Source organism: Callorhinus ursinus, unplaced genomic scaffold, assembly GCF_003265705.2.
Source record: "Callorhinus ursinus isolate GAN/ISIS: 27379988/994484 unplaced genomic scaffold, GSC_fseal_2.0 scaffold36, whole genome shotgun sequence".
Classification (NCBI taxonomy): Eukaryota; Metazoa; Chordata; class Mammalia; order Carnivora; family Otariidae; genus Callorhinus; species Callorhinus ursinus.
Window position 1 is genome coordinate 2,806,467 of NW_027397098.1, and position 14,274 is coordinate 2,820,740.

General features: G+C 43.8%; 1 protein-coding gene across 3 annotated transcripts in view; it reads left to right on the top strand.

The window, feature by feature from the left end:
* FAM107B (family with sequence similarity 107 member B) overlaps positions 1-14,274 on the top strand; it is a 228,164-nt gene that overhangs the window by 185,637 nt on the left and 28,253 nt on the right. Inside the window, exon 1 of one of the 3 annotated variants that reach the window (XM_073879893.1) lies at positions 11,567-11,588. The exons of the other annotated variants lie outside the window; for them this stretch is intronic. The gene's annotated coding sequence lies outside the window, so the exon portion shown is untranslated. Of the gene's footprint in view, positions 1-11,566; positions 11,589-14,274 lie in introns of those variants that run through there. 3 annotated transcript variants of the gene reach the window in all.

Consider the following 14,274-nt stretch of genomic DNA (forward strand, 5'->3'; position numbering starts at 1 on the left):
AATACCCACAATAGCACCGCCTGTTTCCTTACCTGTGTGCGTGTTCCATAGTACTCACTTCCTGTCTGACAAATACATACCTTTTTGTTTGCTTGCTCACTGCCTGCCCCCCCCCAACCCCATGTCGGCTTCATTAGGGCAGGGGCTTTATTTCCTTTGCTGCTACTTCCACACCGTTTGGAATAGCGTCTGGCGCTTAATACCCACGAAATAAATACTTGACAAATTAATGGAGGAATGAACTCACCAGCTTCTCTGTTGTGGGCTGCTGAGAACAGATTGTATTTGCTTTCCAGGTGTCATACCTCCTTTGAAAGACGGAATGAAAGGCTTGCTGTGTTACACCTTGGTTCAAACTGCGCCCAACACCATGCCTGACAGACAGTTAATGGTCACATGTTATGGAACAAAATTCCACATGGACAGCCAGATAGTTGTTTATGCTCATGTCTGCCCGTGGCTCGCAGACACCAGCGTGCCCTGCAAATGGTGAGGATGGAGCATGAAAAAGCCCGGGAGGTTGGTGGGAAGCATTTTTTATTTTCTCATGTGTAAATATTTCGACTTTGGCACTCTTCGACTTGATTTTTTTCATGGTAGGAATGGGAGCATTATGAACCACTTTGATGAGGTTCTTGTTGAAAATAATTGGTGTGTCAGATATTTATTATAGGCTGAGTCAGAGTTAAAGACCGCTGTTTTCTCCGTGAGCCTAAAACAGTTTCCATCTGAGCCGTACTCCTCCTCTTGGGGGTCGTGCCACACCTGTCTTACAGTGTCCTAGGGGAACCCCATCTGGACGCAGAGCCCCGTGTTAAGCTGTCCCTCCTACCTTCTTTCCTGCCACTTATCTGATGAGTCCTCCTTGATTCAGTCAGGCTGGTGTGTCCCCATTATTTCTCTGCTGTCTGGGCTCTTGGTGCTCCTTAAAATATCCTGCTTGGTCATTGCTGACTCTGCCTGGCCAAACCCTTCTTCGAGGGCTCGCTTCAGTGGAGTGCGCACACTCTGACTAATCTGTGTTCCCTCCTCCTGTACAGTTTAGTTCTGAATCAGTATGTGATATTAATATGTTATATATCTTGGTTTAGTTTTTACAGAAGAGACTAAACACTCTTAAAAGGGACTCCTGTAGATCTTTTATATCCCCCAAGCCTAGGATAGGCAATGAAAAAAAGAGAAACTATGAGACCCAGGATGTTAAAGGACAAACTTGACTTTGGAAGATTCCAGTCACCCTGTCTGAGGGTGTGGGGCACATCAGGGGCACTGAGGAAATAGTGTTTGATTGTCTGGACCCAGCCACTGAGTAGAGCAATGTGGTGGGTGGTGCCTGGTCTGCCAGCTGAAGCTCGGCACAACGCAACAAACACTTCTGAGGACTGAATGAGAAGCTGGGGGCTAAAAGGACTTCAGTAAGACCGATGGAAATTGCTTGGGGGAGCCTTTTTAGCTGCACCTCCCTTTTTAAAAATAGAGTAACTTAAATCTCCTGGTGTGATTTCACCAGAATGGAAGCTCCTTGAGGGCAGGTCTGCCAGTGTGGTCTGCCATGTGTCTCTGGCACTCAGTGCTGGTACAAGAGGTGCTCAGGGAAGGGTAGATGGATGGATGGTTGGTTCAGGTGGTTGGTCTTGGAGTTGAAAGGAGAGGAGACATGTGGACTCATTGGTTCTTGCAGTCCTGACCAGCCTTCCCTCTTAACATGGTTACGTTGTGGCCCAGACCCTGTTGTAGGTGTGGCTGATGATGGTTGATTCTCCTTTCGTGGTTCTCTACTGGAGCTAGACACTGGTATTGTGTTTTGAAGTTCCACAGGTGGTTCTGATGCGCAAGCCAGGGTCATAAACCACAGCTGTGGAGCGTTTGAAGGAAAACAGAGGTTCAGGCAGTCCACGTGGTTCACATGTAAATAAGCAACATCAGCATGTCCTGTTGGGGGATGTGTTCTTTTGCTGCTCTTTAGTTGGAGCCATACAATTCAGTAGTTGAAAGGATTTTTTTTTCCCCCTTACATCTTCATCTGCTACTTTGGGCTTTTTTTCTCATTTAGCTCTTGGCAGTTTAAGAATTCAAGCTCCTTGGGCACACTTTTATTATACCTGGCAGAACATATTATTAAGGTGTTGAAGTGGTTTTTAAAAATTCAGCAGCAAAGTGTAGGTGGTCTCCAGCTGCAAACACTGGATTTAGCATCTCCCTGCTCAGTGCCCCTCCCGTAGCCCATTTTTCCAGTCCTCCCTGTGTTCTCCCCAGAAGTACAGCTGTCATCCTGGACACTTCTTAAAAGTTCCACCTAATTTTGGTCATTTTCAGGCTGTGTAATAATTCAAACTGTACTTTGTGAACAAGTAACCTTTTATGTTATGCATTTTAGCATCTCTAGGAAGGTCAAGGAGTTATTTACCTCTTCTTATACCTCAGGATGAAATAGTTTAGGGGACTTATTTACCTTCTGACTTGTAAGAGCTAGAGAGAGCAAATTGGAGTTTGGACAGGGATTTGCATGTATGCATGTGATTGTGTGCTTAACACACACGTGTGCACAGGCTGGGGCAGAAAGTACTTATGGACTGTGTGATGAATTCCAAAGCATAGAGATGCATAAAGGGGAGGTTCAGGGAAGTAGGAGGCACTGGGAACAGGGAAGGCAAGCTGGAGGAATTAGGATGAAATTAGCTGGACTGAGGCCGGGTGGGTCAAAAGATGAATTCTTTTTTCCCTTAAAAACTTAAAAAAATAATGACTTGGTTCCAAAATGAGGAGAGACACTCCACCTTGTCCCTCTTTCCCCGAGGAGTGGATTGCTCTAGGAGGGACAGAAGATGGGGCAGTAGTGAGGGGGTCAAGCTCCGGCAGCACCCCACCCGGCTGACCCACCTCTCCCTGCTGCATGAGCTTGAGCTAGTCGCGAAGTCACTGTGCATCAGCTCCTACTCTGTCAGTAGGCGTGGGAAGACCTCTCTCATGGAACTGTCTTGGAGGTTACATGAGATGAAATAACAAACACAGTGTTGATCAGTGCCTGGAACATTTACTCAGTAAGTGCATACTGAATAAATGTTTGCTAGTAGGAGTAGTATTTCTATGGATTACCTGAGACCCAACCATCACTGATAACATAGTTTCTATTAGAAATTTCAAAATGAGGGCACCTGGGTGGCTCAGTTGGTTGGACGACTGCCTTCGGCTCAGGTCATGATCCTGGAGTCCCCCGATCGAGTCCCACATCGGGCTCCCTGCTCAGCAGGGAGTCTGTTTCTCCCTCTGACCCTCTTCCCTCGTGCTCTCCATCTCTCATTCTCTCTCTCTCAAATAAATAAATAAAATCTTTAAAAAAGAAAAAAAATTTCAAATGATTTTTTAATCCCATTTTAATCAGGAGATTGCAGTGGAGCTCAGACCCAACCAAGGGTGGGTATTTAGTAGGGAGAAATAAAGGAGAAATTAATTTAGCCCAGTACCAGTGAATACATTTTTTTTTTTTTTTTTTTGCACCACGACCAATTTAGGACAAATAAAAATGTTTATGGACTGCATCTCCATGCAAAATTTATTGAGATATTGAATCACTTTAAGAAATGATAATTGAGCATTTAGGATATTCTAAGCCCTGGAGATAGAGTGGTATACAAGAGAAAGGGCCCAGGCCCTCAGGGAGCTCCGTATCTAGAAGGGAGATGATCGAATAACCTGTATCCAGCAATAAAGAAAGAGTTCCAGATTGTGAGAGCGGACGCAGGCTCAGGACAGAGACTGACGGTGTGGGGCCCGGGTTCGATGGGGTGCTCTGGAAAGGTGACGTTAGGGTAGAGATGAAAAGGGCAAGAATGAGCCAGTGTAGGGAGAGGTTGAGGATGGGCTGGGAGGGAGTGCTCTGGGGTAGGGGGATGGCCTGTGCGAAGACCAGCCAGGTGAGAAATGCAGGATGGCCAGTGTGGCTGGAGTGCAGGGAGCAAGGGCAGGGGAGAGACTGGTGTGTGGGGAGTAGGCCCAGGTCCAGTCAGGTAGGGAGTGAGGGCCGCTCCAGGGGTTCAGAGAAGCTATCGTGCCAGGCACCTGACCTGATTTACATTTTAAGATAATCCCCTGGGAAGAAAGTCCATTCTTAGTGCAGGTGTCCTGCTTTGATGTTTGTCTTTTTAAAAACGAAAGCGTCCGTACTGCCTTTTTTAGCCACGGAACTGTTGGTATCTGGGTATGTCTGCGAAGTGGCAGGGCCAGAGTGGCCTCCTCAGATTTTACCCTGAAATGGCATTGCAGCCAGGGCATCCAGGCCAGTGGCTTTGGCCCAGACACAGCCTACAGAGTCCCACCGAAAAGGACACACAGTGGGTTGCTAATCAAGCTGGAGGTTCTGTACGGCTTTGTTGTGTCGAGAGCAGAACTTTCTGAGTCAGGGCTGTGAGAGAGGGGAATATGTGACCAGGCTGGTATCTGGCATGCCGAGCGCTGACTGGGTTATTTCCCTCTTCAGTCCCACTGTCCTGGCCGAGCCAGGAACAATGCAGAAACTCTGTGATCAGCGCTTGGAGATCTGTGCTTGGGAAGGAGTAATGAGGAACTCCTTGATTGTAGATCTCTGATATCAAATTACCAACCTTCAAGTCAGTTCTGATGACACGGAAGGACTCTTTAGGAAGGCCATTTTAAGTCATTGCTATTAATCAAATAGTGTTTTGTTCTTGTTTGTTTGTTTACACTGAGTATTGAGAAAGCAATGTAATGCTCTGTTACTGCAGATTGCTTTCTGTTGCTGACTGACCACCTCCGACTGTCAAAAGCCCCAAGGTGGCAATGAGGGGCTGCATTTCATACTCAAGCTTATTAATATGCATTCCTTATGGGTCATAGGTATTTTAGGGGTTACCTATTAATTGTATAATAGTTGCAGATAGGTAAAGAGCCGATTTCTCACGTTTGCCATTTTTGGGGGGATGGGAGAATGTGTGTGGCTTTGAAAGACCTGTGTCATGGAACCTGACTGGGTTGCCCAGTGCTCTGTGTGTGTGTGTGTGTGTGTGTGTGTCTTTGCGCGCGCACACAGGCGCACACCCAAGGAAGTCTCAGGTTTAGATCAGACTGTCCTATTGAGAACCTCTGATCTCCTGGTTCGGGACTCACAGATGAGGAAACTGATCCCAGGGGGCATGGTCATTTTCTGAATGCACAGAGCCTGTGGGTGACAGATTTGGGAATAGGACTTGGCATTTCTGAGGCTTGGGCCTGTGCCCTCTGACAAAGCATGTTTAGTTAATTGTAAAGGAAAGGGTCAGTAACAGATGTAACGAGGAAATAATGTCCAGTTATCCCAAGTCACAGATCTCTGCAGTGAACCATTTTAAAACAAAATTTGTTTCTTATTAATGAGGTGGAAATAAAATTTATTTTAAAACAAGCATGAAAGGCAAAATATAAACTAGATTAAAGACAGAAATAAAGTCTAGGATACTTTGTGTGTTTATTTTATAATCAGGTATTATAATTTCAGTAGGAGTGACATTAATGATTCTAAGCTCACAGTGTCATTTGGTACTTCATTTAATTAAAATAGATGTATTTGTAAACTACTTTTGTTAGATAATACTATTTAATCTGGCAGTTAGTTTCATAGTTAATTTTTTTCCAGTCTAAAAACATTGTATCTCTTGAGATTATTAAATAGCTTTATAGTAACAATGTCTTGTTTTCTGAACATTCATAAATTCAATTTATGTGATTTACACTTCTCAGTGCTTTTTTTCCAAGTCAGACTTACTGGTTGTATCCCCCCTTGGTTTAGCAAGCTAGTGATAGCTTAATACTTGGGAGGTGGTTTTTATAATAAGTACTGATAGATGTATAATGTGAAACAAAGAGGTAAATTGCTAACCACCAACCTGAGCAGGCCTTGTCTGCTGTGGCTATAACAACTACCAGTCGAGTCTGACATTCGTAGCTAACTTGTTACACCATAGGAGCATACATACTCAGCAGTTACTCTCTATTTGTTGTAAAAAATGGCCTGATTCAGTAATTGGGTGATGGTGTATTATTGGCATGTGTTTCAACAACTTGGTTCAATTAACTTGATTGCTGTATTTTGGTTAGGTCCATTGAACAGCCTGTGTGTGCCTCTGTTTACCCACTTTTTTGTGTGTGAGGAAATGGAGGGGATGGCATTTGCCAACTAATATGGACAGGAAAGAAAGGAAAAATGTAACCCTATTTTGAAAAATTCTGTGCACACTTATTAGCGACTTGGTACTGGTACTTCCTGTTTCTAAAACTGATGTTAATGCAATCCTGCTTTGCATTGTTAGGTGGTTTATTGCCCTCAGCAGAATTCCTGGCATATTTGAGGCCCTGCCCTCTTAATTTCTGCCAGATCCCGGAGCCACAACTGGCCCAGTCCGTCCCACTCCAGCATTACCCGCCTAGGCTCCCCGCTGCCTTCATTCTGTTGCTGGGAGAGACCTTCCTTGCATAACCCTGATGATTGTTCTGGCACACTCCTGCTGTGCTGAGTCCCAGCCTCTGTAGCTCTCTGCCTGTCATTGTCTTGGCTTTGAATTAAGCCTGACAACTTTGCCCTGTCTTGCAAACATTAGATACCTCCCTTCCTTCCTTGAGTAAATATACTCATGATAGGGCTTCTGTTGCTCTCCTTCCAGTACATATTTCCTTCGGTCAGTGAAAGGTATGTATGGGGGAGGTATGTTTGAGGGGTTGGGCAGTGAGAGGGGAGAAGAAAAAAAAAGATAAAGTTTGTGACTCCGACAGGTGAATTCCGCTTACCTGAGACACTGTGCCCTGAGCTGGTGGCGGGTGTGTCGCTGGATCTGGCTGGTCACGAGTCCTTACCTGACAGGCCAGAGGTGTTAATCCACATGCAGCTCTGAGAGGGAAACATAAGGAAACCAGGGCTCTGAAGGCAACCCCACAAAGGTTTGGGCTGCGTTGGGCAGTGTTTGAATTCTGGCCTTCCTATGACTAATTATATGAAATTGGACAAGCTTCCTAGTCTCTCTCTGGTCCTCAGAACCTACCTCAGAGTGTTGTGAAAATTCAGTGAGTTGGTGGGTGTGCACATTTAGGACTGTGCTCGCCCACACCTAGTATTTATTGAGTGATTATTTTAAGTGCTTTTATTGTTGGACTAAGGTCAGAGAGCTAATGTGTGGTAGAGCTGGGTTTGAGTTTCTCAGATGCTAAAGCTTAAGCTCTTCTACTGTTCCATACTACCCTCACTTTTACCTTATCTCTGTTGACCAGGAAGAAAAATAGATCAATTTTAATTTCTCCCATATATTTTTCTGCCCAGTTTCCTGTATGGTGGGGCTAAATGGCCTTTGTTGGGTCTACGTACCTGGGACTAGAACCCTTCCTCTTACTCATTGTTGACTTTAGTTCCCTGGGTGGAATTTTTGTTCTGCTTCTTAAAAGATTATGCAAATAGAATTATTTTGGTATTAAGAAACATTATCTGAGTTGTTCCGTCATTTTTTTAAAAAACAGGCAAATACCATTCAAGTTAGTTTTAAATATTGATGTACTATATAATTTTATTTGTGGATAGAGAAATTATGGAAACTGCTTTTTAAAAATATTTTAAGAAGGGGAGGGGTGCCTGGGTGGCTCAGTCGGTTAAGCATCTGCCTTTGGCTCGAGTCATTATCTCAGGGTCCTGGGATTGAGCCCCACGTCAGGCTCTTTGCTCAACTGGAAGTCTGCTTTTCCCTCTCCCTCTCTGCCCCTCCCCTCACTCATGTGCATCCCCCCTCAAATAAATAAAATCTTAAAAAAATAATAAAGTCTATAAAAATATTTTAAGGGGAGAAAATACAATACTTCCTAGGTCATCTCTATTCCCCACATTCTGTCTTAAGAAGGGAAAAAGACTTACCTATCAACAGAATTCTCTAGGTAATCTTTAATTTGTATTCCTTTACTTATTCACATAGCTAGAAGGATTTGAGGTTATTCTTTAGTGACTGGAGTAAGGATAGTTTAAAGATTAGGTGGAAGAGAGGTAATGACTTTAGTATCAGCAATACTAGCCCAAATAAAACTTTTAAAAGGTAATGGATTTTAAGTGTTTTCTCTTTGGAAGGGATGATGACAGTTGGCATGCAGCAGTTTATCCAATTTACATTTTTTTCTGTTGGAAGTTTTCTGGTGCCTTCTCTCGTCTTCAGATTGCTGCTAAGTTACTGTGGCAAGTTTAAATAAATGAATCAGGGCAGGATTTCTCAAGCTGCGTCCATTAGTGGGTCATGGAATCAATTCAGTGGGTCACAGCCAGCATTACAAAAAAATGAGACAATGCAAATATCAGAGCGTACAGCAAATAGTAAAGATGGCTTATTGCTTCTGGAAGCTTCTGCTTCAGCTAATTTTAGTTCGGGTGTTTATCGGGTCACTGAGTGTAAAGAGGATTACAGCCAGAAGTTTGAAAGCCATTGATCTGAGGTATTTTAGAAAGTTTATCAACTTTAGAGCAAGTCTGATGGTTCATAGAAGGAAAGTGCTTATAATCATCTTTAACATTGTTGTATATTGCTATTGGATATAAGGAAATTTAGGAATGTTAACAGATCTTTCCTAGAACTAATATATTTTATAAAGCGGAAAGAAAGTTTGGGACTTCATTCTGAAGATTCACAGATGAAATTAGGAAAATAAAGTTGTTAGTGGCCTTCCTAATTACTGTCACAGGCACCATTGTGTTTGTAGATTTTGTACTATAAACTGAATTTTTAAATCTGAGATAAATTTCACTCTCAAATACTTGGAATCTTGTTTAATTTGACATTTGTAAGATTACATACTAAAGAGTATTTATTTCTATATTTTGTTCTTTGAGCCCTGAATTGCCTTGAAAATTTATTTAAAGAATTATCATTTTTCATGGCCCTTTGGCTGCATTTAACTTTGAAGACTTAATATAAGTAGGTAAAACGGTCCTATTCTTATTAAGCTTTTCAGATTAGTTTTTTTTAAAGTCATAAGGGAAACAGCTATCATGGTACATCTGTAGTTTCTTGTTAGAGAGTGATTTTATAATTGTTCTTCTGGAAGCAATTAATGATTTCCTTTATAACCAGCTGTAAGTAAAAGACAACTTTTGATTATGAATGTGTTGACATGTCATTTGTCCTTACCCTTTTCATTTAATTAAATTACAGTAGCTACTATTTGGATTTTAAAACAGATACTGTTAAAGTTATGAACTTTTTGACAGGAACTGTGAGAGAAGTCAAAGCTGATGGGAAGTTTCTGGATGTTGAGTTCTTGAGCAATGAATCGTCTTGCAACAAGAGAAATGAAAACTTTTAAAACTTGGGTAACTGGCTAACTGGCAGGGAGAGAGAAGCAGGTTCTCCATTTTATATGGAACTAGTGTTGGGCCGAGTACTTACTGTTACCATCCTGCCCTGTTCTTTTACTTAATCACTATTGCTGCTGTAGGATTTAAGTGGCTTGATGGTATGGCAAGATTGGGGAAAACATCATTTGACAGTAGTATTATTAGGTAGTAATAGATTGGATTGAAATGCCAGAATGAGTAGCCTGATGGAGGATATGTTGGGACTTGGGGCCCAAGTCCTCATCCCTGGTGGCTGAGGCCATGAGGGTTATTGACAAAGTGGTGAGTGGTTTGAGTTTTACGTGTTTGCATGGGAGAAGAAGGAGTGATTCACTTTGGGAGAGAACTTACCGGTGAAAGCTACAAAGTAAATAGGAGACTGTTGCAGTCCTTATAAATTGGTCTTAAAAGCATCCTGTTTGAATGAAAATGAATGAAATTTCTCAACTTCTATGGGATCTGAATTATGACATATATCTATTCCTCACTACTAAAATTAAGTGGTTATTTCTCTAAGGCCTCTACTCCAGAAATATATGCATTTTTGAAATCTTGAATATTTTCTAAAACAGTGATCCTCCTTCCTATTCCAGTAAGAATAAAGGCCGTTACACTTTTTAGACATTGTGGCACCTCAGGTCTGCTCATTTAAATGCGGGCTACTTGTTTTTAGGCTTTCATTTTCCTGTGTTCCTCGTTTGCTAAGTAGGTGGCTGTTGCTTTTTCCCCGTTCTCATTTTGAAAGTTTCCCTCGGCCTGTTACCGTACATAGAGATAGTCAGGGCTTAGGTGTAGCCCTGGTGGGTGACTGAAGTAATGGCTTGTGGGAAGGAAGATGCTTTCTGAAGCTGGCGACACCGTTTTGTTTTCCTGTGACTCTGCAGGGCAGCTGTGGGAAATAGCAAGGTCTGGTGTCTTAGAATGACAGGAGTCCAGAGGGATCTGAATTAACATGCAGAGTTCAAGCAGAGAAAGTTACCGGAGAAGTTGACTCCCTTGTTCCAGGGCCCACACCCACTACAAATGTGTTTATATTTGAACTCTTGCCAAACTGCTGCCGGGCCCTCCCCCCACCCCCACCCCCGTTTGAAAAGGGACGTTTTGTGTAGATGGAAAAGCTAAGGATAAAAGCGTTTCATTAAAAAGTCTCCTGTCTTTGTTGCTTGTTGTGGCTTTTACTACCGATGCTGTGAGGGCTACACACGTTGAAGAAATGATTGTTGCTGGGGTTTCCCTTTCAGCTTTGGAGCGGAGGTCCAAAGTAGCTAAATGACCTCACGCGAGGGGCCCAGCGAGCCTCTTGTCAGGAGGTTGGAGTGCCTTTGAAGACAGTTGAATTGAGGATATGTCTTAGCTCGGGCTGCCATAACAAAATACCATAGTTTGGGTGTCTTTTTTTTTTTTGAGACAGAGCGTGTGAGCAGGGGGAGGGGCAGAGGGAGAGGATGGAGAGAACCCCAAGCAGGCTCCACATGGGGCTCAAAGATTGACCACAACCCTGAGATCATGACCTGAGCCAAAATCAGGCGTCTGATGCCCAACTGACTGAGCCACCCAGGAGCCCCCATAGTCTGGGGGTCTTAAACAGTAGACATTTCTCTCTCACAGTTCTAGAGGCTGGCAGTCCAACATCAGGGTACTGGCTGATTTTGGTAACCGCTGAGAACTCTTCCTGGCTTGCAAATGGCTGCCTTCTTTCTCACGTGGTGAGGGAAAGAGTGAGCTTTGGTGTCTCTTCCTCTTGCAAGGACACTGATCTCATCATGCGGTCTCACCCTTATGGCCTCATCTCATCACCTCACAACAGCCCTACCTCCAGGTGTCATTACACTGGGAGATAGGGCTTTACCATATGAATGGGGGGGGGGCACATCAGCCCCTAACAGTCTGTGTGTGACAGAAGTGACAGAATTGACTGTCTACCCGACAGCCCCTGCTCTCCGCCCTTCGCTGCCGAAGTGCCTGTTCCCATTTTCCCAGCTTCCTTTGTGTCTCTGGTGATCACATGACACAGTTCCGGCCAATCAGATGCAAGCAGGTCCCCCTGGGGGCTTCTGGGAGTGACTGCCCCCAGACAGAGGGAGAGACTTCTTAGAGGGGGGAGGTGTACCCAGCTGTCTTTCCTCTGGGAGCTGCTGTATGGGGCTGCTAAGGCAGGGCACGACAGCAAGAGCCGGGGTCCCCGATAAGACCACGGAGCTCTGAAGCAGCCCTGGACGATCTGACCTCAGGTTCTTGTGTGAGTTAAAAACAAGTGCCTGCGGTTTCAGCTGCGTCTGGTCAGGTGCGGTCACATGTGTCCCAGGGCGTCCTCACTGATGTGTGTGGTGTACAGAGAGAACCTGGAGTCGGAGGGACGTAGCCTTGAGAAGCACCCACCTCTGAGACTTCCCTCAAGGCGTGGTACCGCACTGTTGCAGTGTGGGTACTCGTCTCCCCCGCTAGCTGTGAGCTCGGGCGTCAGGGACCGCGTCTCGTTCCTCTCTGGGTCTTTAGGGCCCAAGCCGAGGCTCACCCGGAGGAGGGACAGGGCCAGTGTTTAAGGACACGAGAGGAAACGCTTGGCTCTGGCCTTGCTGGCCACCGTGGGTTTAATATTCCCGTCTTGGTTTTGGTGTCTACCAAAACAAGACCGGCTAATGCTGTTGTTCCCAGAAGGCCCATGAGGTAACCTGAAGAGAAGTGGGAAAACAGACTTTAATTGAAAGTACCTGGGCTGTGTAAATAGCTGCTCTCTGGGGTTTAGTTAGAGCCAGACAGTCCTCTGAAGAACCAGACGGAGACCTAGCCCCATTTTTATTGTGGAAGCAGAAATCAAATAAAAGTCGACTTGTATTCTTGTAATTATGAAACATTTTAACCATTCAGAAAATACACATAATTGTAACCATTGTTTTTGGCATGGTGTTCTCCCCCCCTTTTTTTTTGAGAATGAAAAACGGAAAAAAATTTCCAGACAAGCTGTATCAGTGAAAGGGTAAGCTGAGTGAGTGGAAGCCAGAGCACGTTCTTTCCTAGAAACAAATCTGTTTGACACACAATACGGCTGAAATTTAGCAGGTTTGAGATGAAAATGATAGGATTACTGGCTGTCATTTTATCAGTAAGGAAACAGACCCAGAAAGATGGGTGTCAGTTTGCGGGCTTTTTATTTGAGATTCTTGCTGCTCTGTCACATGTTACTGGTAACTTATTAAGACAAAAGTGTGTTGAATCTCATCAGCCAGCAAGCACCAGGAACAGGTGTGGTCATACCCAAGTGTGGTTCATTTAGCTTGCTGTCGTAGGTGAACGTAGCCCAGAAGAACGTTGAAATTCTCCTGGAAAGCAGAGTTCGGATTGTGCTTGAGCAGGGTGTTTTGAAGGCGGGACTGGGGGAATAGAGCCAGACCTAGGTTGGATGTTGTTGTCAGGAAGCAGGCACAGTTCATTGATGGGGTATATTAACAGTATTTATCTAGGAGGCAGGAGATGAATGTGTTGTGAGAGCTGTCACTTAGTAAAAAGTTAGCAGTCGCACCTGTTAGATCAGAAGGATGTCTTGTTTTCCTGGTGGCATTGTGGGCTCGACTGTGTCCCATTGTGAGCATTCTTTATGTTCTGGTGGCAGTATTGGGGACGGCTTGTAAGGTTGGTCATTACTTCTCTAGTTGTCAGTAGGGCTGATTTTCACCTTTCCAGTAGTTTTTTACTTAATTTTATCCTGAATCCTGATGCTTGAGGAGGGATAGGATTTAACAGAGGGACGAGATGGTGGTAAATGAGGAATCTAAAGGGGATGTCTGAAGTTACTGTGTCTGTGCAGTCACTGGCTTTTGATGTTTTTATTTGTTTGTTTTTTTAACATTGTAGTTGATCAGTGCTACTATCTCACGTTTAAAAAAGGGCGGAGGGCAGGGGCGCCTGGCTGGCTCATTCAGAAGAGCGTGCGACTCCTGATCTCAAAGGTGGTGAGTTTGAGCCCCATGTTGGGTGTAGAGATTACTGAAATAAGTAAAACTTTTTTTCAGAAAGGTCAAATCAGTAGTTTTCTTTTACCTTGAGAGGCTTTTTTTTTTTTTTTAAATCCTCAAAAGGAATTTGTACTCTTCTAGAATTTGGCAGGATATAGAAGGAGATGGCGTGTGGTGCTGCTGTTAAAGTATGCTTAAAAATTTAAACATATTAGCATCTTTAAAGATGCTATCCAGTATTGATGAAGTGGTAATGTTAATGGCGGTGCTAGAGATTGCGCCAAATGTGTAGAAAATGTAGAAAATCCACTGGGAGAATTCAGTATAGTCATCAGAAGTGACAGAGCCCGTGTGGAACGCCGTAGCGGGGAGCAGTCAGATACTGGTTCTAGTTCAGGCATTGTCCTTTCTCTGGGAACTTAGCCAAGCCATTTCCTGGGCCTCAGTTTCCTCATCCGAAGTAACACGGAAGTTGTACAAATGGCCTCTGTGCTCCTTTAAAGTTTCTGTCCCTAAGTCCTTTTAAAGATAACCTTCTCTTTTGAAAATATTTGGTTGGTTAGTTGGGCCAAGTCATAAATTTTATGAAATTATTATTCGGCTCTTGAGGACAGGAATATTTGAGGACTTTGACAGCTAGTCCAGCTGGATGTTTTTTGGAGTCTGTGTAGTTTCCTTCCTCTGAGGAATGATGAGGCCTAAATCAGTCATCTTCCCAGTGTACCCCCTTTGTGGTTTCCTGACATGAATGACTGAGGTGTTTCTTCCTAGAAAATAACACAACGAAAGTGCTGAAGGAGGCCTCTTTACTTAGGAACTTGCGGTTTGGGAATACACTCTGGTAGCCTTATTTTTCAAACCTGAATTTTGTGAATATAAAATAGTGTAACATAAAAATGTGTTGCCTGCAGATTTTGAAATAATAATAGAAACCGGAAGAGTAAAAGAAATTCATCAAAAGTTGCATCATTT